Source organism: Mobula hypostoma, chromosome 8 (assembly GCF_963921235.1).
Source record: "Mobula hypostoma chromosome 8, sMobHyp1.1, whole genome shotgun sequence".
In the NCBI taxonomy this organism is placed as follows: domain Eukaryota; kingdom Metazoa; phylum Chordata; class Chondrichthyes; order Myliobatiformes; family Myliobatidae; genus Mobula; species Mobula hypostoma.
The window spans coordinates 37435558-37461707 of NC_086104.1; the positions used below are offsets into that span (position 1 = coordinate 37435558).

The 26150-nt window shown below is 42.6% G+C and overlaps 1 long non-coding RNA gene across 2 annotated transcripts in view; it reads right to left on the reverse strand.

Annotated features, from left to right (window-relative positions):
• LOC134350469 (uncharacterized) overlaps window positions 1-26150 on the reverse strand; it is a 168782-nt gene that overhangs the window by 42386 nt on the left and 100246 nt on the right. The window contains exons 2-3 of one of the 2 annotated variants that reach the window (XR_010018898.1): window positions 10086-14188; window positions 6828-6992 (exon numbers count right to left, since the gene is read on the reverse strand). This is a non-coding gene — a long non-coding RNA (uncharacterized LOC134350469). The remainder of the gene's footprint in view (window positions 1-6827; window positions 6993-10085; window positions 14189-26150) is intronic. The other variant, XR_010018899.1, reaches the window with a different exon arrangement.

Below are 26150 nucleotides of genomic sequence, written 5' to 3' on the forward strand. Positions count from 1 at the left end.
AAAAGGAAGGGATGTCCATTTCAACGTGCATGGCTGAATTGAAGAGATTACCTGAGCATTGTCAGTTCAATGATGGGCTTAATGATGTACTGAGAGATCATTTAGTTTATGGAATCTTACAAGAAAGCATTCAAAAATGGCTCCTAACTGAAGCTGAACACAAGATTTAAAAGGGCGGTTGAAATTGTTGTAGCAATGAAAATAGCAGACAGAGACACAAGCGAGTAACCATCATGGCATCGGCTCACATACACCAGACCAAGGGAAAAGCTTGCAGAAAATTCAGTCAACAACAGGAATTCTGCAGATGCTGGAAATTCAAGCAACACACATCAAAGTTGCTGGTGAACGCAGCAGGTCAGCTGCGTTCACCAGAAAATTCAGTGCCTGTTACACGGGCAACAGATTGCTCATCTTATTGTACTGACCTAGTTAACATACTGATTTGCTTATCATGTAGACTGTAGGGACGCAGCATCTGTGATCAACCCTAACCAATAGAGTGCCTCGGCATAGTTGCCACATTCTTCCTGTGGTGTGGCGGACAGAAGAGCATCAAAGTTCAAAGTTCATTATCAAAGTGAATATACCATCTATAACCTTGAGATTCATCTTCTAGCAGGCAGCCACAAAACAAAGAAACACAAGTTAGAATCCACAATAGAACCACAGCACAAAGACTGTCAAATCCAATGTGTGAAGAAAGAACAAATCGTGCAAACAAAAAGGAAGTAAATAAATAATACACAGAGCATGAACCGCAGGGTCATCAAAGTGAGTCCAAAGCCTCAGCGCTGGTTCAGGTCCTGATTGCTGCAGGCCACAGTCACAGAAACACGAGGAAATCTGCAGATGCTGGAAATTCAAACAATACATACAAAATGCTGGTGAACGCGGCAGGCCAGGCAGCATCCATAGGAAGAAGCACAGTCGACGTTTCGGGCCGAGACCCTTTGTCGGAACTAACTGAAAGAAGAGATAGTAAGAGATTTGAAAGTGGGAGGGGAAGGGGGAGATCCGAAATGATAGAAGAAGACAGGAGGGGGAGGGATGGAGCCAAGAGCTGGACAGTTGATTGGCAAAAGGGATATGAGAGGATCATGGAACGGGAGGCCGAGGGAGAAAGACAAGGGGGTGGGGTGCACCAGAGGAAGATGGAGAGCAGGCAAGGAGTTATTGTGAGAGGGTCAGAGAGAGAAAAAAGAGAGAGAGAGAGAAAAAAAATGAATGAATGAATGAATGAATAAATAAATAAATAAATAAATAAATAAAGGATGGGGTAAGAAGGGGAGGAGGGGCATTAACAGAAGTTAGAGAAGTCAATGTTCATGCCATCAGGTTGGAGGCTACCCAGACGGAATACAAGGTGTTTTTCCTCCAACCTGAGTGTGGCTTCATCTTGACAGTAGAGAAGGCCATGGATAGACATATCAGAATGGGAATGGGACGTGGAATTAAAATGTGTGGCCACTGGGAGATCCTGCTTTCTCTGGCGGACAAAGCGTAGATGTTCAGCGAAACAGTCTCCCAGTCTGCGTCGGGTCTCACCAATATATAGGAGGCTGCACTGGGAGCACCAGACGCAGTATATCCCACCAGCTGATTCACAGGTGAAGTGCAGCCTCACCTGGACGGACTGTCTGGGGCCCTGAATGGTGGTGAGGGAGGAAGTGTAAGGGCAGGTGTAGCACTTGTTCCGCTTACAAGGATAAGTGCCGAGAGGGAGATCAGTGGGAAGGGATGGGGAGGATGAATGGACAAGGGAGTCGCGTAGGAAACGATCCTTGCGGAAAGCAGAAGGGGGGGGAGGGAAAGATGTGCTTGGTGGCAGGATCCGTTGGAGGTGGCGGAAGTTATGGAGAATTATATGTTGGACCCGGAGGCCGGTGGGGTGGTAGGTGAGGACAAGGAGAACCTTATCCCTAGTGGGGTGGCGGGAGAATGGGGTGAGATCAGGTGTGCGTGAAATGGGAGCAGATGTGTGTGAAATGGGAGAGATGCATTTGAGAGCAGAGTTGATTGTGGAGGAAGGGAAGCCCCTTTCTTTAAAAAAGGAAGACATCTCCTTTGTCCTGGAATGAAAAGCCTCATCCTGAGAGCAGACGCAGCGGAGACGGAGGAATTGCAAGAAGGGGATGGCATTTTTGCAAGAGACAGGGTGGGAAGAGGAATAATCCAGGTAGCTGTGAGAGTCCGTAGGCTTATAGTAGGCATCAGTAGATAAGCTGTCTCCAGAGACAGAGACAGAAAGATCAAGAAAGGGGAGAGAGGTGTCAGAAATGGACCAGGTAAACTTGAGGGCAGGGTGAAAGTTGAAGGCAAAGTTAATGAAGTCAACGAGCTCAGCATGCGTGCAGGAAGCAGCGCCAATGCAGTCATCGATGTAGCGAAGGAAAAGTGGGGGATGGATACCACTATAGGCTTGGAACATGGACTGTTCCACCAAGCCAACAAAAAGGCAGGCATAGCTGGGACCTATACGGGTGCCCATGGCTACACCTTTGGTTCCGAGGAAGTGGGAGGAGCCAAAGGAGAAATTATTAAGAGTAAGGACTAATTCCACTAGGCAGAGGAGAGTGGTGGTAGAGGGGAACTGGTTAGGTCTGGAATCCAGAAAGAAGTGGAGAACTTTGAGACCTTCCTGGTGGGGGATGGTGGTACACAGGGACTGGACATCCATGGTGAAAATAAGGCGGTGGGGGTCAGGGAACCTAAAATCATTGAAAAAATTCAGAGCGTGAGATGTGTCACAAACATAGGTGGGAAGGAATTGAACAAGGGGGGATCAAACAGTGTCAAGGTATGCAGAAATGTGTTCGGTGAGGCAGGAGCAAGCTGAGACAATGGGTCTACCTGGACAGGCAGGTTTGTGGATCTTGGGTAGGAGGTAGAAACAGGAAGTGCGGGGTGTGGGAACTATGAGGTTGGTGGCAGTGGATGGGAGATCCCTAGAGCACAGCCCTGAAGTGAGTGCCAATGGCTGCAGGCCACAGCGGCAGAGTCAGGTCAAAGTGGAGAGCAGAAAAGCCTCACTGAGTAGTGAGCTGAACGCCGGTTCACTCTAGCCTTCATATGTGGTTTAACTACTAATCCCAACTGAGCCATCTCTACTGGTGGGAGATGGGTTAAAGATGGATGACTGCTGCCTTAAAACCAATTGCTTTGGGCAGATGGGACATTAGCTGTAGTTGACAGCTCATCTAGGAGAAGGAAAACTCTTATCTCAAGCATCCGCTGCCTTGCGGCTATATCCCGTCACAGGGAAGGCTTCAGAAGTAAACCCCTAGGCTGGCTGAGTTTACAGCTTTTTCTGATGCTGTGCAGTTTCCCCTCCATACCAGATGGTAATGCGCCCAGTTAAGAATGCTCTCCACATTACATCTGTAGAACTTGTGCGTGCCTTTTGTGACATACCAGTTCTCCTCAAACTCCACATGAAATATGGCCACTGTTGTGTCTTCTTTGTAACTGCATCAAGATGTTTGGCCCAGGATAGATCCTCAGAGGTGTTGACTCCCAGGAAATTGAAACTGCGCAACCTTCCCACTGCTAATCCCTCGATGTGGACAGGTGTGGGTTCCCTCGACTTCCCCTTCCCGAAGTCCACAGCAATTCCTTCTGACTGACCTTGAGTGTGGCATCACTCAACAAGCTGATCTATCTCACTCCTGTACACCACCTCATCACCATCTGAAATTCTGCCAAGAGTTTGGCAAATTTATAAATGGCGTTTGTGCTCTGCCTAGTCACACAGTCGTGGATGTGGAAGGAATAGAGCAGTGGGTTCAGGATACATCCTTGAGGTGCTCTTGTCCTGATTATCCACAAGGTGAAGATGTTATTTCTAATCAACCCAGACTGTGGTCTCCTGCTGAGCAAGCCAAGGATCCATTTGCAGAGGGAGGTACATCACACCAGGTTTTGGAGCTTGTTGATTAGAACTGATTATCAGCAGAGATGACGAGATGGCCTACTGGGACGAGGTCCAGCACCTGGCTACGTGGTGTGCTAATAACAACCTGGCCCTTAACACCCAGAAGACCATAGAGATTATTGTGGACTTCAGGCATGCTAGAAGCCACACTCATGTCCCCATTTACATCAACGGAGCTGTAGTGGAGCGTGTATCAAGCTTCAAATTCCTTGGTGTCCACATTTCGGAGGATCTCACCTGGTCCCTGAACTCCTCCATCCTGATCAAAAAGGCACAACAGCACCTTTATTTCCTGCAGAGCATCAAGAAAGCTCACCTCTGTCCCAGGATACTGACGGACTTTTACCACTGTACCATTGAGAGCATACTCACCAACTGCATCTCAGTGTGGTATGGCAATTGTCCTGTATAGGACTGCAAAGCACTCCAGCGTGTGGTGAAAACTGCCCAGCAGATTATCGGCACCCAATTGCCCACCATTGAGAACATTTACCATAAACTCTGCCTGGGCAGGGCGAAAAGCATCATCAAGGATGCATCTCACCCTAACCATGGACTTTTTAATCCCCTCCCATCTGGTAGGCGCTACAGGAGCCTCCGCTCTCGCACCAGCAGGCACAGGAAGAGCTTCTTCCCTGAGGCTGTGACCCTGCTGAACCTCTCATCACAGAGCTAAACAGTATTGCACCCATATTGTACTGTCTCGGTACTTTTATATTTGTGTGCTGTAGCACTTTTCATTCGCAGTTACTTTGTAAATAATACTATTCTTTTGCACTTCTGGTTAGATGCTAATTGCATTTCATTGGCTTTGTATCTGTACTCGGCACAATGAAAATAAAGTTGAGTCTAATCTAATCTAATCTAAATTATGCTGAATGATGAGTTGTAGTCCATAAACAGCAGCCTGACGTAAGTGTTGCTACTGTCCAGGTGATCCAAGGCCGAGTGGAGATCCAGTGAGATTGCAACCACTGTAAACATATTGTGGTGATAGGCAAATTGCAGCCGGTCTAAGTCCTTGCTGAGGCAGGAGTTGATTCTGGCCGTGATCAACCTCTCAAAGCACTTCATCAGAGTAGAAGTGAATACAACTGGGTGATAGTCTTTGAGACAGCTCACCCTGCTCTTATTGGGCACTGGTATGATTGTCACCCTGTTGAAGCAGGCAGGAACCTCCAGCTGCAGCAGCGAGAGGTTGAAGATGTCCTTGAACACTCCCACTGGTGGGTTGACACAGCTTTTCAGTGCCCTACCAGGTACACTAAAAGGGAATGACGTCTTATGAGAATTTACCCTCTTGAAAGATGTGCTGACATTGACCTCCAAGATAGAGACACAGGGTCACCAGATGCTGCAGGGATTCACTCAGCTGTAGCTTCATAATACTAAGTGCGGCCTAAACAACTGCAACGTGATGTCCCAACTCTTGTACTTGATGTCTTGGCCACTGAAGGCAAGCATACCAACTTATATTTTCACTATTCTATCCACTGGTGTCGCCACTTTCACAGAGATATGAACTTTCATCCCGAAGTCTCTCTATACATCAATAAAATGGGAGAAGGAAGAAAGAAGAAAAAAAATTAAAATGTGATGCAGGAGAAGGCTTCATGATTCTGTGAGATTTTCTAAGTAAGCAGCAGAGGTCAAAAAGGTGATTTAATCAGACCCCATAATGTACTAAGTTCACTCGGCAATAATTGCATTACAATTCATCTGAACACTCGGGAGACTGAGGCGGAACATTGGACACAGGGCAACTTGATATGGTAGTGCTGAGGATAAAATCTCGGTGAAAGTCATCTGTATATCCTGGCGATCAAGTTGAAGGTGAATATTTCTGTGGCCCAAACATGTTTGAGCATTTGCAATTAATTTCAAAAAGTATGATATGTAGTTTTTTTTAAAGAATGGCTGGCTGTCTCCCAGCTCTGATAAAGAGCAGACTGGTGCAAGGCTGTTCTTGACCTAACCCTTTTTACAAATAAATATAATAATTTACAAATATACAATCCACAGGAGACTAATGGCTTCCTTGTTTAATTCCAGCATTTGACAAATACCATACACATCTCTCCTGTGTTTCTAACCCTTTTTCCCTCTAAGGCATCTACCCATTTCCCTCAAAATCAACTTTTACTATCCAGATGCACGGCTTCTTTGGAAAATCTATTAAATTTATGCCATACCTGTCATATGAACACGTGAGCTGTAAGCAGCCAGTCATTTGCCTCTCCAACATGACCTTTGTTAATATTGTTCTTATCAGACTTGTGTTTAGGAGGAACTCATTCCTCTTTGCTTTTCTTCCAGCCGACCTTGCTTGAAAGGGACTTTATTTCATATTGAATTATTTGTTATCAGATTTAACGTTGCTGGAACTTTCAGACAGCAATACAGCTGTGAATAATGATAAAGAGGTATTCATCAGCAAGATTACCGATCCTGTCATCAGACACAGGAAAACCAAATGGGATATAGGAAGCTCCCTGTGGAGAGTCGTATTCGACTGTCCCCCCAAGGAATGGCACTCCTTTCATGGAGTGGCTTTACTTATCCACAATCTTCTTTTGGTCAATAGTAAGGTTTGTATAGCTTACTGAATTTAGAGCGGCAACTTTTGTCTTGCCAATTCTGAGGAGTTGGCTGGAACAGAAATGGTGATTGTTATATGCAGTTAGTAGAGTCAGAGCATTATACAGCATGGAAGCAGACCTTTCAATTCACCGGGTTTGTACCATCGAGCACTCATTCACATTCATTCCGCACTCATCCCATTTTCTTTTCCACACATTCCCATTAATGTCTCCCTCCCACCCCCAAACTTCTACCACCCACCAACATATTTGGTGTAATTTATATTGGCCCGTTAATGTAACAACCTGCATACCTTTGGGATGTGGGAGGGAGCTGGCTTATCCTGACCATGCCGTCACAGGGATAACAACCAATTTCACACGGACACTTGCAGAGTTCAGTCTCGAACGCGGGATCATTGGCATTGTGACGCAATAGCTCTGCTAGATGCACTGCAGTGCGGTCCTGATTTTCTGCTCTGTCAAATTAAATTAGGCCAAAGTTGACAAAAATATGGACTATCTCAATAAGTTAAAATATGCAGCTGTCAGAGTTTGGATAATTAATCCATGCTATTAGCATGTTTAAGGTTTGAACCCTTAACTGAATGTTTCTGTGTATATTCATTGTGAAGCAATGTCTCCAAAGGAATTGTTTCCACAATTTATCAAATGAACCATAAGATCACAACACATTGGAGCAGAATTAGGCCATATGGCCCAGTTAATCATGGCTGATTTACTTCCCCTCTCAACCACATTCTCCTGCCTACTTCCCATAATCTTTATAATCAAGTACTTATCAACCTCCGCTTTAAATATACCCAGTGACTTAGCCTTCACAGCTGTTTGTGGCAATGAATTCCACAGATTTACAAACCTCTGGCTAAAAAAATATCCTCCTCGCCTCTGTTCTAAAGGGACATTTCTGTATTCTCAGGGTGTGACCTCTGGTCGTACATTCTACCATGACTGGAAACATCCTCTCCACGTACATTCTATCTAGGTCTTCCAATATTTGATAGCTTTCAATAAGAGCTCCCTTTATTCTTCTAAGCTCCAATGAGAACAGGGCCAGAGCCATCAAATGTGCCTCATATGTTAATCCTTTCATTCCCAGGATCATTCTCATGAATATCCTCTGGACTCTCTCCAATGCCAGCATATCCTTTCCTAGATATGGGGACCAAAACTGCTTACAATGATCCATTTGTGGTTTAACCTATATATTATAAAGCCTCAAAATTACATTGATACTTTTTTACTCTAGTCCTCTTGAAATAAATACTCACATTGCATTGGCCTTCCTTCCTAACTTTAACAGAATCCTGCACAAAGACTCTCAAGTCCCTTGGCACCTCTGATTTCTGAATTCTCCCATTGTTTAGAAAATAGTCTACACCTTTATTCCTTCTGCGAAAGTACATGACCACACAGTTCTCTACACCATATTCCATCTGCCACCTTGTTGCCCACTCTCTTAATCTGTTTGAGTCCTTCTCGAATCCATGCTTCTTCAACACCATCCACTCCTCCAACCTATCTTTGTATCATCTGTAAACCTGACCACAAAACCATTAATTCCATCATCCAAATCATTAACATATAAAGTGAAAACTAGTGAACACAACACCGACCCTTGCAGAACATTCCGAGTTGCTGACAGCCAATGCACCAACCTTATTATCCAATATCCACGTGCTTTCAGAAAGTATCACTGCATAGGCTTACAGGTGGCTTATTATATTACTTCATATAAGATAGCTACAGATATGTATGGACCTTGCAAGAGAGTATTAAAGTGGAGCCAGACAAATTACAAGAGCATTAAGGAGGGTCAATTGGGAACAACACACATTAATTGGGAACACACAGAATGTTGGAGGAAATCAGTAGGCCAGAGTCTCGGCATGAAACATGGACTGTTCACTCTTTTCCATAGATGCTGCCTGGCCTGCTGAGTTCCTTCAGCATTTTGTATGTATTAATCTGATTTCCAGCATCCACAGATCTCTTGTTTGCTAATTGGGAACAGTTGTTTTTTGTCAAGTCCACGTCTGATATGTGGAGGATGTTGAAGACCAACTGAACGGACTTCAGTAAGAAGGAAAGACAAGGTTAGTAAGGTAAGGGAACCTTGGAAGTTGAGAGAGCTTATGAATTTAGTCAAGAAGAAAACAGAAACATATTTAGGATGCTGAAATCAAACAGAATGCTAGAGGAATTCAGCAGGTCAGGCAGCGTCTATGGATAGGAATAAACAGTCAATGTTTCAGGCTGAGACCCTTCATTGGGACTTCTGAGTATTATAAGAAAGCTAGAAAAGAACTCAAGAAGGGAATTAGGAAAGCCAGGAGGTCCCATAAAAAGTCTTTGACAAGTAGAATTAAAGATAATCCCAATGCATTCTGTACATAAGTCAAGAGCAAGAGAATAACTAGGGAGCAGGCAGGATCACGTAAGGATAAATGAGGGAATATGTGCTCGCATGTGGAGGATGTGTGAGTACCTTACATCAGTAATTGACCAAACAGAAGGATCAGGAGGATAGGGAGATCAATTTGGAGCATGCTAGTTTGCTCGGGTATTTCAAAATAAAGAAGAATGTAGTGTTAGGTCTCTTAATGAGCATTAAGGTGGATAAGTCCCCAGGGCTTAATGGGATATACCTCAGGATATTAGAAAAGAAAGAGAAGAGATGGCTAGGACCTTCACCAATATCTTTGTGCCCTCTCTAGCCACAGGTGAGGACTGGAAACTATAGACTGGCAAGTCTCATGTCAGTGCTAGTGAAGTTACTGGAGAAGATTCTTATTGATAGGATTTATGAGTATTTAGAAAACAATGGCCTAATTAGGGGCAGTCAACATCGTTTTGTGTGGGACAAGTTGTGTTTTACTAACTTGACTGAGTTTTTCAAAGAGGTGCAAAGGTGGTTGATGAAGCTAGAGCTATAGATGTTATCTTCTTGGGTTTTAGTGAGGCATTTGATAAGGTTTATCATTGGAGGTTCATCCAGAAGATGAAGGTGCATGGAATCCACTGTGAGTTGGCCATTTGGATTCAGAATTCACCTGTCCATATGTAGCCCCCTGGTAAGCCTCAGGTTCGCTCAGCTCGCTAACGTCTAGAGGGAGCAGTCTTCGGCCCTGCCAAACTCTGTAATCAAGTTTGTGTAGATGTTGTGTGATGTATTGACTCAGCTGATAGGCTGGTCCTGGACTTATTTCATAATTTACTGGCATAATTTACATATTACTATTTAACTATTTATTACTATTTTTCTATTACTATCCAATTACTATTTATTATTTCCATGACTATTACTATTTACTATTTACTAATAGTAGTATTACTATTACTATCTCTATTACTATTTATTATTTATGGTGCAACTGTAACGAAAACCAATTTCCACCGGGATCAATAAAATATGACTATGACTATTCCACCACGACAAATAACAGACAGTACCCCATATGCGATTAGATAATTACATTTATAGATCTTACTGGAACTATGTAATTAATAGAGATACAATATAAAAGGAAAGTAAAAGGCGCCAAACATACCAAAGTTCAGCCACTTCGTGCACAACCGTTGGAGCTCAATTAACAGAGTCTTCTTTCCACCATTCGATCCCCTCCGACCTCCTCGACGCGCCGCCTGGGACCAACCACAGTGGTCGACCAGTCACTCCACAAGAGTCTGTCCTCATCTCCTTTCCTCGCCAAAGAACCTGGGCCTCGGACTCCCGCTTAGGGTCCGTTCCGTTGCCCAGCTTACAGCATCGCGTCTCCTCTCTCTGTCCCCATCGCGCCTTCTCCCAAAGCCCGCAAAAACAATAGTTTACAGACACACAAGAAAGAATAACATCTATCCCAATTGGTTAGCAAATGAATACAATTCTTGTTAACAGTAAATATAACCCAGAACAAGCTGCTATAGAGAACCACTGTCTCAGCAGTTAACAGTACAGAGAAGCCATTTTATTTTAACATTATAAAGAAGCCATTTTATTCACATTAGCAGTAAAATAAAACAAGAAACCCCTTACACATAGAAGACAGAAGGTAGTGACTAATGGAATTTATTCAGGCTGGAGGTCTTTGACTAGAGTTGCTCTACAGATGTTGGTACTGGGACTTCTGCTGTTTCTGACTGAAATAATTTACCTGGATGAAAATCTAGATGGGTGAGTTAGTAAATTTGCAAGTGAAATGAAGATTGGTAGTGTTGTGGATAGTGTAGAAGACTAGCAAATGATACAATGGGATATAGATCAGATGCAGATCTGGGCAGAGAAATAGCAGATAGAGTTTAATCTGGCTGAATATGAAGTGTTTGAATTTGGGAGATCAATGTAAAGAGACGTTCACTGTTAATGACAATATCTTTAATAGTGTTGATGAGCAGAGGGATCTTGGGTTCCAGGTCAGTACCTCCTGGAAAGTGACTACTCCGGTTTATAGTGTGGTAAAGAATGCATATGGTATGCTTTCCTTTATTAATCAAGAGTCAGTAAGCTATGTTGCAGCTTCATAAAACTCTATTTAGGTCACATCTGGAATATCACTTTCATTTCGAATCTTTCCATTTTAGGAAGGGTCTGGATGCTTTAGAAAGGGTACAGAAGAGGTTTACCAAGATGTTGCCTGGATTAGAGGACATGTGTTATAAGGAGAAGTTGGATCAACTTGGATTATTTTTTCAGGAGCAAAGGAAACTGAGGAGAGAACCGCTGAAGTTTTATAAGATGAATAGATAGATACCTTATTGATCCCAAAGGAAATTATGGTGTTACAAATGCACAGATGTGCAAACATACAGATATTAGAAGAGAAGTAAGAAAGAATAAAAAATAAGTTACCTCAAACAGCCTAAGAGGAGGGTGTCATCACTTCCCTGGCTATGGGTTGACTCATTATAGAGCCGAATGGATGAGGGTAAGAATGATCTCATAAGGCTACAGGAGACAGATGAATGGGTGACTGTCAGAAGAGGAAATGGAGAATGTCAGATAGTGGAGAACACCCCTGTGCCCTTCCCCCTCAACAATAAGTACTCTACTTTGAGTACTGTTGGTTAACTCGACCTGCCTGAGGGAAGCAACAGCAGCCGTACCTCTGACACTAAGTTTGGCTCTGTGGCTCATAAGGGTAGGGAACTGAAGAGGATGGCAGTAAAAATAGGGGACTCTATAATTAGGGGGACAAATAGGCGGTTCTGTGGACGTGAAAAAGAAACACATAGTAGTTTACCTCCTAGGTGCCAAGGTCCACAATGTTTCTGAATGCGTCCACGATATCCTGAAAAAGGAGGGTGATCAGGCAGAAGTTGTGGTACATATTGGTACCAATGACTTAGGTAGAGAAAAGGAGGAGGTCCTGAAAGCAGAAAACAGGAAGGAAACTATGAAGCAGGACCTCAAGTGCAATAATCTCATGACTGCGGCCCATGCCATGTGACAGTCAGGATAAGAATAGAATGAAGTGGCAGATAAATGTGTGGCTGAAGAATTGGAGCAGGGACAGGGATTCATATTTCTGGATAATTGGGACCTCTTCTGGGGCAGGTGGGACTTGCACAAAAGGGATGGGTTGCACTTGAATCCAAGGGGATGAATATTCTAATGGGCAGGTTTACGGGAGCTATTGGGAATGGTTTAAACTAATATGGCAGGGGGATGGGAACTACTATGATCGAGCTGAGGATGAGCCAGCAGACTTACAAGTAGATAATGGGTTTAACGTGAATGTTAGGAAGGACAAGTCAATGATTACCTACAAATGCAGACAGAGCAAAGAGTTAAATTGTGCCTCAGAAGCAAAATCCAAAAGGGCGAAAAATGCAAAACAGAAAATGCTGTATTTAATTACGCGTGGCATTCGGAATAAGGTGGACAGACTCATGGCACAATTAGGGATTGGTCGTTATGACGTTGTGGGCATCACTTGTCATGGCTGGAAGAAGGCCATAGTTGGGAGCTTAACATGAAAGGATATATTTAGTATCAAAAGGACAGGCAAGAAGGCAGAGGCGGTGGTGTGGCTCTCTTGGTAAGCGATGGAATTACATATTTAGAAAGAGGTGACATAGGGTCAGAGAATGTTGAATCTTTGTGGGTGGAGTTAACAAACTGCAAGGGTGAATAAAAACATTATGGGAATCATATATAGGTTTCCAAATAGTAACCAAGATGTGGGGTTGAGATTGCAAAGGGAGCTGGAAAAGGCATGTAATAAGGGTAATGTCACAATTGTAATGGGGGACTTCAAGATGTAAGGGAAGTGGGAAAATCACGTTGGTATAGGATTGCAAGAGAGGGGATTTTTTGAATGCCTGTGAGATGGCTTTTTAGAGGAACTTTGCTTGAGCCTACTAGGGGAAAGTCTATCTTAGATTGGGTGTTATGTAATAACCCAAATCTTAATAGGGAACTTAATGTAAAGGAGACAGTGATCATAATATGATTAGCTTTAAACTGCATAATATGATTAGCTTTAAACTGCAAATTGAGAGTGCATTAAATAACGTACATGTCTTAGTGTCTCAATGGAATAAAGAGAATTACAGAGGCATGAAGAAGGAGCTTGCCTAGGTGTATTGGAAAAGGATACTGGCAGAGGAAACTGAAGTTTCTGAGAATAGTTCGCAAGGCGCAGGATAGGTATGTCACACAGAAGAAGATATTCTCAAATGGCAGGGGTAGACAACTGTGGTTGATAAGGGAAGTTAAAGACTGTATAAAAGCCAAGGAAAGAGCATATAAGGTGCCAAAAGTGAGTGGGATGGATGATTGGGAAGGTTTAAAAATCCAACAAAAGGCAACTGAAAAGCTATAAGAAGGGAAAAGCTGAAATATGAAGGCAGACTAGCCAATAATATAAAGCAGGATACTAAAAGTTTCTCAGTTATACAAAGAGTAAAAGAGGGGTGAACGTTGATATTGGACCACTGGAAAATGAAGCTGGTGAGGTATTAATGGGGGACAAAGAAATGGCAGATGAACTCAATGGGTACTTTTTTTTAGATTATGAGGACACGTAATCCTCTTTTATTGTCATTTAGTAATGCATGTATTAAGAAATGAGACAATGTTCCTCCAGAATGATATCACAGAAACACAAGACAAACCAAGACTGAAAAACTGACAAAAACCACATAATTATAACACATAGTTACAACAGTGCAAAGCAATACCATAATTTGATAAAGAACAGACCATGGGCACGGTTAAAAAAAAGTCTCAAAGTCTCTCGAAAGTCCCATCATCTCACACAGACAGTAGAAGGAAGAGAAATTCTCTTCCTGCCATGAGCTTCCAGCGCCGCAAACTTGCCAATGCAGCACCCTGGAAGCACCCGAACACAGCCGACTCTTGAGTCCGTCTGAAAACTTCGAGCTTCCGACCAGCCCTCCGACACCGAGCACCGAGCACCATCTCTGCCGAGCGCTTCGACTCCAGCCCCAGCAACAGGCAATAGGCAAAGCCGAGGATCTGGGGTCTTCCCCGCCAGAGATTCTCAATCGCACAGTAGCAGTGGCAGCAAAGCGGGCATTTCAGAAGTTTCTCCAGATGTTCCTTCGTGCTTCTCACGGCTGTCTCCATCAAATCAGTCTTCAGTCTTGCATCTGTCTTCACCGTGGAAGACACTAGAAGTGTGCCAGAGGTCTGTGAGTGTCAGGGAGCAGGAGTGAGTGCCATTGCTAATACAAAGGAAAAAGTGCAAGGCAATCTGAAAGGTCTTAAGCTGGATAAGTCACCTGGACCAGATGGACTACATACCAGTGTCCTGAGAGAAGTTGCTGAAGAGATAATGGATGCATTAGTCATGATTTCTCAAGAATCACTTGATTCTGGCATGGTCCCAGAGGACCGGAAAATTGCAAATGTCACTCCACTCTTTAAGAAGGAAGGAAGGCAAAAGAAAGCGAATGGTGTTACAGGAAAGATACTGACACAGATAGAGGATTGGCTGACAGGCAGGACGCAGTGAGTGGGAATAAAAGGGGTTTTTTCTGGTTGTTTGCTGGTGACTAGTTGTGTTCCTCAGTGGTCTGTATTGGGACCATTACCTTTCACATTGTTTGTCAATGATTTAGATAATGGAATTGATGGCTTTGTGACAGAGTTTGCGGATAATACAAAGATAGGGCTGAGGAAGCAATGCGATTGCATTAGGACTTAGACAAGTTGGAAAAATGGGCAAAAAAGTGGCAGATGGAATACAGTGTTGGGAAATGTATGATAATGCATTTTGGTAAAAGGCACAATACTGCGGACTACAATCTAAATGGGGAGAGGGTTCAAACATCTGAGATGCAGAGGGACTTGGGAATCCTCGGGCAAGAATCCCAGAAGGTTAATTTACAAGTTGAAACTATGGTAAAAAAGGCAAATGCAATGTTGGCATTTATTACAAGGGGAGTAGAATATAAAAGCAAGGAGATAATGCTGAGGCTTTATAAGACACTAGTCAGGCTGCACTTAGAATATTGTCAACAGTTTGGGCCCATATCTCAGAAGGGATGTGATGTCGTCGGGGAGAGTCCAGTGGAGGTTCACAAGGAGGAGGAGTTTAGAAGGATTAATGGCGCCTTATGGTGGCTCCTTTACTTGCATCTTCAGAAACAGCTCTATTTCCATCTTTAATATCTCTATTTTTCCCTTTCAGGGTTTTTTGAAGACGCTGACCTGGAGTTACACGCTGACTATGGTTCTTTTCAGGAATGGGACCAGCTCTCAGGGTTTCACGAATAGTGGTTATTCCACACACCAAAGATTTGGCCTAAGAGCTTCACTCACCTTTGGAGGACCGAGATTTTGTGGCTCCTGAGTCAGAGGGATTGGTGGTTGGTGTTCAGGCAGAAGACCAGTGTGTCGTGGGAGATGGAAGATCTAAGGCTGTGTGCCCAGAGACCCGAGATCTTTGGGCACAGAGCTCAGAAAAAGCAACGCAATGGACTTTTTAACATCGTAAACCAGCGAGTTGTTTGTTATGTCTGCCCTCTCGCTATGAAATGATGACAACTCTTTCTCCCTTATTAGGGAGAGAGAGAGAGAGCCTGTGGTATGTCCAGTACTGGGTGAACTAGTAGTCTTTGGGTTACTGCAAGTCTGTGTCTTTGCTGCCACATTGCTCACGCTTACGTGCCCGGTGGCGGCTGCCGATGTTTTTTTTTTGCCGGTGGGGGGAGGGGGGGATCGTTGCTTGATGCTGCATTACGTGCAGGAGGGAGGGCAACTGGGGGGGGCTTTGGGGTTTTAACATCTAACCGTCATTCATTCTCTGTTTTTGTGGATGGTTGCAAAGGAAAATCATTTCAGGATGTATATTGTATACATTTCTCCGTCATCAAATGTACCTCTGTAACCTTTGAGTATGATTCTAGGAATGAAGGATTAACATATGAGGAGCATTTGGCGACTTTGGGCCTGGACTCACTGGAATTTAGATGAATGTGGGGGAATCTCATTGAAACCTACTGAATGTTGAAAGGACTAGATAAGGTGGATGTGGAGAGGATGTATCCTGTGGTGGGGGTATCCAGAACCAAAGAACACAGTCTCAAAATTGAGGGGTGATCTTTTAGAACTGAGGTAAGGAGGAATTTTTTTAGCCAGAGATTAGTGAATCTGTGGAATACTCTGCCACAAACTGAGGTGGAGGCCAAGTCTGTGGGCATATTTAAAGCGGAAGTTGATAGTTTCCTGATTGGTCAGGGTATCAAAGGATATGGAGAGAAGGCAGGTGTATGGTGTTGAGGGAGATCTGGAATCTGTCATGATGGAATGGCGGAGCAGACTCAATGGGCTGAAAGGCCTAATTCTGCTGCTATGTCTTATGGTCTTACAGCACTTTTTGGAGCAGCGCAGTTGTCTTAGTCTATGACTCAAAGTGTTCCTCTGTTCAGCCAAGGTGGCATGAAAAGGGTGAGAAACATTGTCCAGAATTGCCAGAATTTTCTGTAGGGTCCTTTGATCTACCACAGCTTCCAGTTTTTCCAGTTTGAATCCTGTAACAGAGCCAGCCTTTCTAATCAGTTTACTGAGCCTGTTGGCATCACCTGTGAGAATGCCATTGCCCCAGCACACCACCACATAGAAAATTGTACTGGTGACAACAGACTGGTAGAACATGTGAAGGAGAGGCCTGCATACTCCAAAGGACCTCAGTCTCCTCAGGAAGTAGAGGCAACCCTGGCCTTTCTTGTACACAGTCTCTGTATTGGTGTTCCACTCAAGTCCACAAGCGCACTCCCAGGTACTTGTAGATAGAGTGGACAGATGGTATCTTTTCCCCAGAATTGAAACGTCTCATACTAAAGACATGCATTTAAGGTGAGAGGGGTATGTTCAAAGAGGATGTGCTGGGCAAGTGCTTTTTTAAAACACAGGGAGTGGTGGGTGCCTGGAATGCTTTGTCTGAGCTGGTGGTGGCAGCAGATATAACAGGTGTTCAAGGGCTATGAGATGGACCCATAAATGTGCAGGAAATGGAAGGATAGGACACTGCGTAGGCAGAAATGATAGGTTTAGTTGGTCATTTGATTGCTAATGTAATTAGTTTAACACACCATTGCGGGCTGAAGGACTTGTTCCTGCACTGTACTCTTCTATGTCCTATGTTCCAATTTCCTCCCTCAAGTAAAGTGCAGTTCATTTCAAATAAATCAGCAGCATTGCATAACCTTACAGGAATTTAAAGCCAGGCACAATGTCGAGCCTACATAATTCTAACGATATTCATCAAACTTGCACTAAAAAACCTGCCAACTCCTTTTGCATTCCCATTACCCTTTCTTTCTCTCCGGAATATCCAACCAGATTATTGCATGAAATGCATTTACTTTACCGATAGCTAGATTGATTTTATTGAAAATGGTTTAATAATATTGAAAATGATTGATCCATATTAATTTTGTTGAAAATGATTTAACCACTAATAGTATAATAGAGGAAGCATTAATTCCATCTGTCTTGAGCAGGAGATGATTTTGAGTTCTCAAGATCCAAACCACAATTCAATTAAGTATACTGTGCCATTCAGTCCTCCCACATTTAAGCCAATTTCATTGAGTTGGAAGCGTTTTAAAACAAATTTTCAAGATTCAAGATTCAAGATTGGTTAATGTCATTTCCTGTACACAAGTGTAAAGGAGAACAACATAATTGTTACTCCAGATCCGAAGCAGCACAAAAAAAAACCCACAAAAGGTAAAGAACACAGTAATAGTAATAAAAAAACACAATAACTATAAGTACATAAGATAGCTTGGATACATAGGTTGATAGTATGCTCATAAAGTAACAGTAGGCACAGGAGTGTCTGTACATAAAGGGACTGAAGGGCTGGATTAGTGGGTGAAGGTTTTGATCTGACTTATTGCTTGGGAAATTAACTGGTTTTGAGTCTGGTGGTCCTGGCATGAATGCTACATAGACTCCTCCCCGATGGGATTGGGACAAACAGTCCATGAACAGGGTACGTGAGATCTTTGATAATAAATTTACTTTGAACTTTGAAATTGTCAAACTTCAGCATTTATTAGAGTGTTAATGAAAGAAGAAGAGTTGGCACCATGTAAAGAATAACAGGGTGGGGGGGGGGGAGACACAGAAATCAAAGCCTGTATCATGATATCAAACTGTGAGCTACAAGAAGCCATGACTGAATGATGACAATGTTGCACATGACCATAACGATAGAAAGTCTCAGTCTGAGCAATATTTCACACAAGGAAGACAAATAGAAATTTGAGGAGTTTTGTGAAACTAAGCCAATAAGGACAAGCAGTGAGGTTTTAGGTAAGATCTAATTTATGCATCAGGTGGGAAGGATGAGATAGAAAATAAAAATATGGCAAGGAATAAAAGGAAAATGATCAAATGCCAAGTATGGATAGATGTGCCCTTCAGCAGCAGTTTGGCTGAAGCAAGTCTGGCAGTGAGCCATGCTGCTGAAAGATGATGGAAGTATCGAATATGCAATAAATGAAAGGTCACAAACAGGAGAAAATCTGCAGATGCTGGAAATCCAAGCCACACACACAAAATGCTGGAGGAACTCAGCAGGCCAGGCAGCATCAATGGACTGAAGTCTTGCTGAAGGGCCTTGGCATGAAACATCAACCGTACTCTTTTCCACAGGTGCTGCCTGGCCTGCTAAGGTCCTCCAGCATTTTGAGTGTGTTGGTTAAATAAATGAAAGGTCAGAAGCTTTGATCAAGTTCCACCATTGAGGATATCTACAAGAGGTGCTGCCTCAAGAAGGCAATATCCATCACTAAGGATCTTCACCACCCAGGACAAAGTTCAAAAAGTTAAAAGTACTTTATTACCAAAGTATATATAAATTTGACCATCTTGAGATTCACCTACTTACAGGCAGCCACAAAGCAAAAAACCCAAAGAATCCAATTAAGAAAAAAAGACCAACATCCAATGTGCACAGAGAGAGAAAAAATCATGCAAACAATAAAAGCAAACAACATCATTCAGAAGCAAATTGAGTCCTTAAACCCGGACCTGGAGCAGCCGGAGTGTGTCCATACCCTTAATCTCAGATCATCACACAGCATGGCGTGGTTTAAGATGGTGCTACTGAAGTTGGACGACAGCTTACTGATGGTTCATAAGGCAAGAAGTACGACTATATACTTTATTAATAACACTTTTTCTGTGGAAAATTGTGGTAAACTAGCCCGGCAAGCAGTGAAGAGGAGTGCAAAGTCAAGGCTGACTCAAGGATTAAGCTATACGGGTGTGATGCAAAGTCGGAGCACGGCATGCTCAAGGAGGAGTGGTCAGAGCAGGGTCAAGGCCTGATTGAGATGGAGACAGAGTCAAAGAGGGAGCTGAAGCAAACAAATCTGAGAGGCGTCAGTGCAGAGGAGATTCAGAGCCTGTCCACCTAAACCAGAGAGCAAGGTTGGATTGATCTAAGTGTTGAGCCAATTTGGAAAGGTTGAGTAAAGGTCTCGGGCTGAGAGGCGGGGTACAGGCCCAGAGTGTATCGCTGCAGAAGTGACCTGGCCCCTCTTCACAATACTGCCATCAGGGAGCCTGAGAATCCACACTCAATGATTCAGGGACAGCTTCTTCCCCTCTGCCATCTGGGGGCCCACAGACACTATCTCATTGCGCTTTGTTTTTGCACTACTTATTATTTTGTAATTTTCAGTAACTTTGTCTTTTAACCACATTGCCACAACAAAACAGCAGATTTCGCATCATTCAAGTCAGTGATAACATGTCAAATTCAGGTTCTGATTCTGAAATAGGGCAATAGGCTGTGAACTCCTGATTTAGATTTAGATTTTACATTGGGAAGGGTTAGTTTAGATAGATATTTTACTTAACGGTCAGCATAGACGACGGGCTAAAGGACCTGTTTCAGTATTGCTTGACTCTACAGGTCCATGGAACAAATGAACAATGTATGGGAGAGGGGAAAGGAGGTGGGACAAGACTATGGCTCAACCTTGCTAATACTTAACTCTGAGGTATTAATGGTTAATTCTAAAATGAAGGTAAAGCAGATATCCTTTGACTGTGACAGTGGAGGAGCCGAGGGAGATGATATAAAATATGTACCCACAGTGTACATATAGTCTTTGAAAGAAGTTATTGCGACCCAGATTAATGGAAATGGGCCAAAGATTAATCTTCGGGGGATTCCAGACACTGTCTGAGAGAGTGTGTGAGTGTAGAGATTGTCTGACCGTGTGGATGGGAAAGATATGGAATCGGGTAATTGCAGTCTCATTTATTAAAGGAACACAAGAAAGAAAAAGTTATGGAAGCTTCATAAAACATCAAAATGATTGAGAAAATAGAGGTTGGGAACAGATGGTGCTCCCGTCATCCGTCCCTCCTGATGGGTTAGTCCCCAAACAATTAAGTTTCTGCTGTCCCACCTTGTTTAAAATCAAATTCCAATTCTTACTTAGAGCGAGACCTTCATCTTTGTTAAAATTCTTTTTCTCTAGTTTTATTTCAATGGCTTCCTTCACCAGGCAGTCCCAAAAGCTATTGGCATGGCACAGTAGCTTACAAATTATATAACTCTGAAGGAAGAACAAGGTAGATGATAACTCTGGGGCAAAGTATTGATTGAACTGCTCTGAATAACTTGTGTAGGGACATGCACCAGCTTTGTGAATCTCAATAATCTAAGAATCCCACATGGCTTCTTCTATAATATTCTTTTAAATTTATCAAAAGTGTTTTACATATTAATGGGCTCAGCTAAGCAATGAATTCCCCATTCTAACCACAAGTTCAATTGCTTACTTTCTGTTGTGAACTTCAGCAGTATTCCTCTATCTCTTTAGTTCCTAGTCAGACTGCTGGACATGTTTTGAAATATTTCTTTCACATCACAACTTTAAACAAACACGACTGCAATGAGAAAATAGAAAATAAGTTGATACTGCACAGGCCTTCCTTATTGGAAATTGAAAATCAGGATCAGATTTACTGGCTAACTAAAATAGCATCAGGATCGGTTAAAGATTGCAGTATGCCGTTGGATTGTTAAAATGGAGTTAATTCTTCTAACAGTCTTATTAAAATGTGAAAACAAATAATTGTTTGATGTCATATTAAAAAAAAGCTGTTCAGGGAAAAAATGGCACACAAAGGGATACACATTAAATCCAAAGTGGAAGTGATTTTTAGCAGATAATATCTCCTTTTTCTGAATTTACAAGTCACCACTTGTTACTTTATATGTAGTTAAATTTTTGAAAACAAACAAGCAGATGTGATGGAAATGTGAAGTAAAAGAGAAAATGCTGCAAAGAAACAAGTCAGGGCAATTCTGAGGAAAGAGAAATCATGTCTCAGGTCAAAATTTCTGGCAAAGGCTTTTCAGCTTGAAATATTAACTCTGTTTTTTTTTCCTTTTCACAGATACTGCCTGGTTTTCTGGTTATTTCCAACACTTTCTATTTTTATTATTTTCCAACATAGCTGTTGTTTTCACTTTACCATCTGCTGACTGGTATGGCTTCTATAATTTGACCAGGAGCTACCCCTTGAATGAGAAAATGTAAGTGCATATGGATTTTGCAGAGTGCAAAATAGCAATGGATGTTATACTGATTCTTTTCTATTAATTATTTATTTAGAGATCCCGCACAGTAACAGGCACTTCCAGCCCAATGAGCGCACACGACACAATTGCACCCATATGACTAATGAACCTACAAGCCCATACATCTTTGAAACGTAGAAGGAAATCAGAGCACTCAAAGGAAACCCACACAGTCACGGGGAGAGCATACAAACTCCTGACAGACAGCAGCAGGAGTTCCATCCAGGTAGCTGGCACCGTAATTCTGTCACATTCACCGCTGTGCAACCATGCCATTCCATGGATTTAAACTATCACTTTGAAGAGATAAGTCATCAAATAGAAAACACTTGCCTTTTAAAGTGGTGCAAATAATGACAGACAAATCAGCCAAACCAAACCAAATTAAACTGAGCAAATCATAATGGTTTTTCTTCTGTGCGCAGCAGTTTGCTTCCAGTGTCTACTAATTATGGAAACCTTGCCGGGGGTTTGAATACTAAGGAAGGATGGTTATGCTTCACTTATAAAAGCCATTGGCGAGACAGCAACTAGAATAGCATGCACAGTTTTGATATTTTAATTCAAATTAGGATATTAATGTGTTGGAACCATTTCAGAGCAGATTGGCTAAACTGATGCTTGAAATGGGCAGGTCATACTGTGAGGAAGTATTGAAAGGCTAGACTTGAATCCATTGAAGTTTAGAAGAATCAGAAGTGACCTAGATTTGGATTCAGATTTATTTACTGCACGTACATTGAAACTGACAGCGAAATTCATCATTTGCATTAACAACCAACACACCTATCAATGTGCCGGGAGCTGCCTATGCAAGTGTTGCCGCATAATCTGGCGCCAACATAGGATGCCCAGGATACCTGGCAGAACAATACCAAATCTAAAATATCAGAACACAACAAGCAACAAAACAACCCCATTTCTTTCCTCCAGTCCTTGCACACATGTGGACAGTCTTCCAACTCCTTGTCTCCATGCCTCAGCCATCGGGTTTCAACTTTCAGACTACCAATCGAACTTCAGGCCCTGATCTTTGGCATCGACCCCCAGACTAGCCAATGATGGGACCCTGAACTCCAGGCACAAATATATCTATTTTGATTGAAACACTAATAGCTGACAAAGTGGATATGGAGAGGATACTGCTTCAAATGTTTCTGAGCCCTCCCCCTCACCTCTTGATTGTAGTGATATCCCTTCTACTCTCAGTCCTGATGCACAGTCTCTACCCAAAATATCATTAATTCATCTGCCTCCACAGGTGCTGCCTGGCCTGCTGAGTTCCTCCAGCACTTTATTTTTTGCTTCAGATTCCAGCATCTGCAGTGGCTCTTTCTTCAACAGTTACTGCTTAAAAATAAAGAATCAGGCTGAGATGAGACAGAAGATTTTTTTTCTTGATGAGTTATGTGACTTTGAAACATTCTTCAGCCACAGTCCTCTCTTCTTCTCCGTCTTGTTTTACGCGGTTGGCACCCAGCTTAGTGGTGCAATACCACCACCTTCTGCTCCGGAGTGAGCAATAGACTTACACTCTACCATTCAGCCACCATTCAGGGCCCCAAACGGTCCTTCCAGGTGAGGCAACACTTCACTTGTGAGTCTGTTGGGGTCATCTATTTCATCCGGTGCTCCCGGTGCGGCCTCCTCTACATCGGTGAAACCCGATGCAGATTGGGGGACCGCTTCTTCGAGCACCTCCGCTCCATCCGCCACGACAGGATCTCCCAGTAGTCATCCACTTCAACTCTGCTTCCCATACCCATTCAGATATGTCCATACATGGCCTCCTCTACTGCGATGATGAGGCTAAACTCAGGTTGGAGGAGCAACACCTCATATACCGTCTAGGTAGTCTACAGCCCCTTGGTATGAACATAGAATTCTCCAACTTCTGGTAATTCCCTCCCCCTCCCTTCCCCTATCCCTATTTCACTCTGCCCCTCCCCCAGCCTCCTATCACCTTCCTCATGGTTCCGCCTCCTTCTACTACCCATTGTGATTTCCCCTATTCCTTCTTCATCTTTCCTGCCTATCACCTCCCTGCCTCCCTTCCCCCACCCCTTTATCTTTCCCCTTACTGGTTTTTCACCTGGAACCTACCAGCCTTCTCCTTCCCACCCTCCCCCCCACCTTCTTTATAGGGCCTCTGCCCCTTCCCCCTACAGTCCTGACGAAGGGTTCCGGCCCAAAACGTTGACTGACCGTTTCCACGGATGCCGCCCGACCTGCTGAGTTCCTCCAGCGTGTTGTGAGTGAGACTTACATTCTAAATCCCTTCACCCAATCTTTCTCACACACACACACACACACACACACACACACACACACACACACACACACACACACACCACACACATATACCCTAACCTACACTTTATCCTACCATTTTTGGCCATCCTAGTATCCTATTCCTGCTTATCCATCATATCCTATATTAAAAAATCCCTGTATCCCTTAAGAAAGCTAAAAATACCCTGACCTGTGTTCTCTCACCCATGCCCAGCAACCCTTTTAATGTGAATTCTTGCACCCCCAATTCCCTTAGATTAATTCTCATCATCTCTCTCTGTATCCCATACTTCCTGCAACTCAGAACTACTGACTCCTCTTCTTGACATTCCTCACACAATCCTGTCTGGTGTTTCCCTGTCATTTTCAGTGTTTTGTTTAATGCACAGTGCCCCAGCCTTAACCTAGTCCACACAATTTCTGTATCTTCTGTATTCAGCCACAGTCTTTAATGAATGATGGTACAAGCTGTAGGTGATCAATGGCCTACTCCTGCCCATTTGCTGCATGTTTATAATTCATATTTTTGCTCTCACATATATGGAGTTGTGATGTACTGAAGATATACCATCTACTCTACTGAATGGCATAATATCACATTAAGCAACAGCATAGGTTTCCAAGTCTAGTCAATTCTATGCTGAAACCTCAGATCCACTCCGTTCCTTCCATAAATTTCACTTACATCTCCTTCAGTTTTTACTCAGTTCTATCCACTGCACTTATATTTTGCTTTGTTTTGTTTCTTTTTTCTCATCCCTCTGTGGTTTCTTTGTTGAGGTAAGGAATTCATTTATCAAAAAGTCTGCAAGCTTGAGATGTTACCAAACAATATAAAAGAGACCAATCATTATTTATTCATTTGTGGTTTGTTAAATGTATTTAATGGGTAAAATGACATTTGGCATGAGCTATTTTGGTCCACCCTGACAATTAGTCTAAATAGTATTTTAATCATTCTTTGCTAAGATAGTTGAGCAATTATGGTAATAGCATGTCTCTGCGATTGAAATGAGACCACTGCGAAGAGTAAACATCTTGTTACATTTCCTGCAAACAGGAAGAATTGGTCTATAGATTTTTTCAATATAAGTCAGAATTAAATGGGAAAAAGAGCATGGGCTCTTTTTCGAATGTTATATAGTTCAGTTACATAAAACTGGATTGAAACATTTCTAGAGAAGTACAGTTTCAGAAGGATTGTGACATATTTCTGTAACTGGAAACTCATTTAGTTCTTACCTCTTGCCCAGTTTTTTATGTAGTTATCAGACAAAACCATTTCTGTAATGGCTTGAACATGATCTATGTGGATTTACCTCAGTGCTGACAGCCAGTTACACCCCTTTTCTGCTGAATTCAAAATACCAGAGCTTATGTGCCTGTAAGTTTTCAACAGCAGACAAATAGTTTATTTGTTCTATTTGGCATAAATTTCCTAGTAGATCCTTGAAGATGTGTTGCAGAATATTCTGGTATATTACGTGCTCTTAGTTACCATTAAACCTTGCTTCATCTGTGTGAGTCAGTTCTGATTCAAAACTGCAGAGAATGCAATCTACCACTATTTGATGGTTTGCTTACAGATACTCATTCATTTAAATCAACATTGCACAGTATGAATTTGACAATTTATGTGTCATTGAGCTACAAAATAATACCTGTCAAATACCTTTCATTTGCAACTGATCAAGTCTGACTAAGATTGGTTTGGGTGTGGCTGTCTAAAGCAGCTTGTAACTTTATCTATGGCTCAAAACCATTCCCCTCCCCCAGGCTTATTGAAAGATCTCCTTTCTAAGAGCTGGGTGTGGACATAGGAGAATTGCTCAATCCTGAGAAGCTGGAAGAGATTTGAGTTTTACAAATCACTGCTGAGAGATTTTCTTTTGTTACTAAATTGATTTAGCATTATCCAAGGAAGCAAACAGAGAGAAAATCCATTTTATATGACAAGACTGTTAATTTCTCCCTCACATGACATACTTGAGGAAAATTTAAGTAAGATCAAAGTGCAAGGACATATGTATTGTAGAATTCACCCTGCCCACACTGCATTTTCTATGCCATGTTGCTTTTGTTTATAATGCAATATCTGAAGCTATTTTCAATGGTATTAAATTATTTGTAGGTTTGACTTTGTTTCTTTATATGAAAGTATTTTGAAGGGTTGGCTTTGTGACTTTCGTACACAGGTACAGCTCCCTAGCTGCTCCAGCTACTGTGTGGTCCGACTTGCAA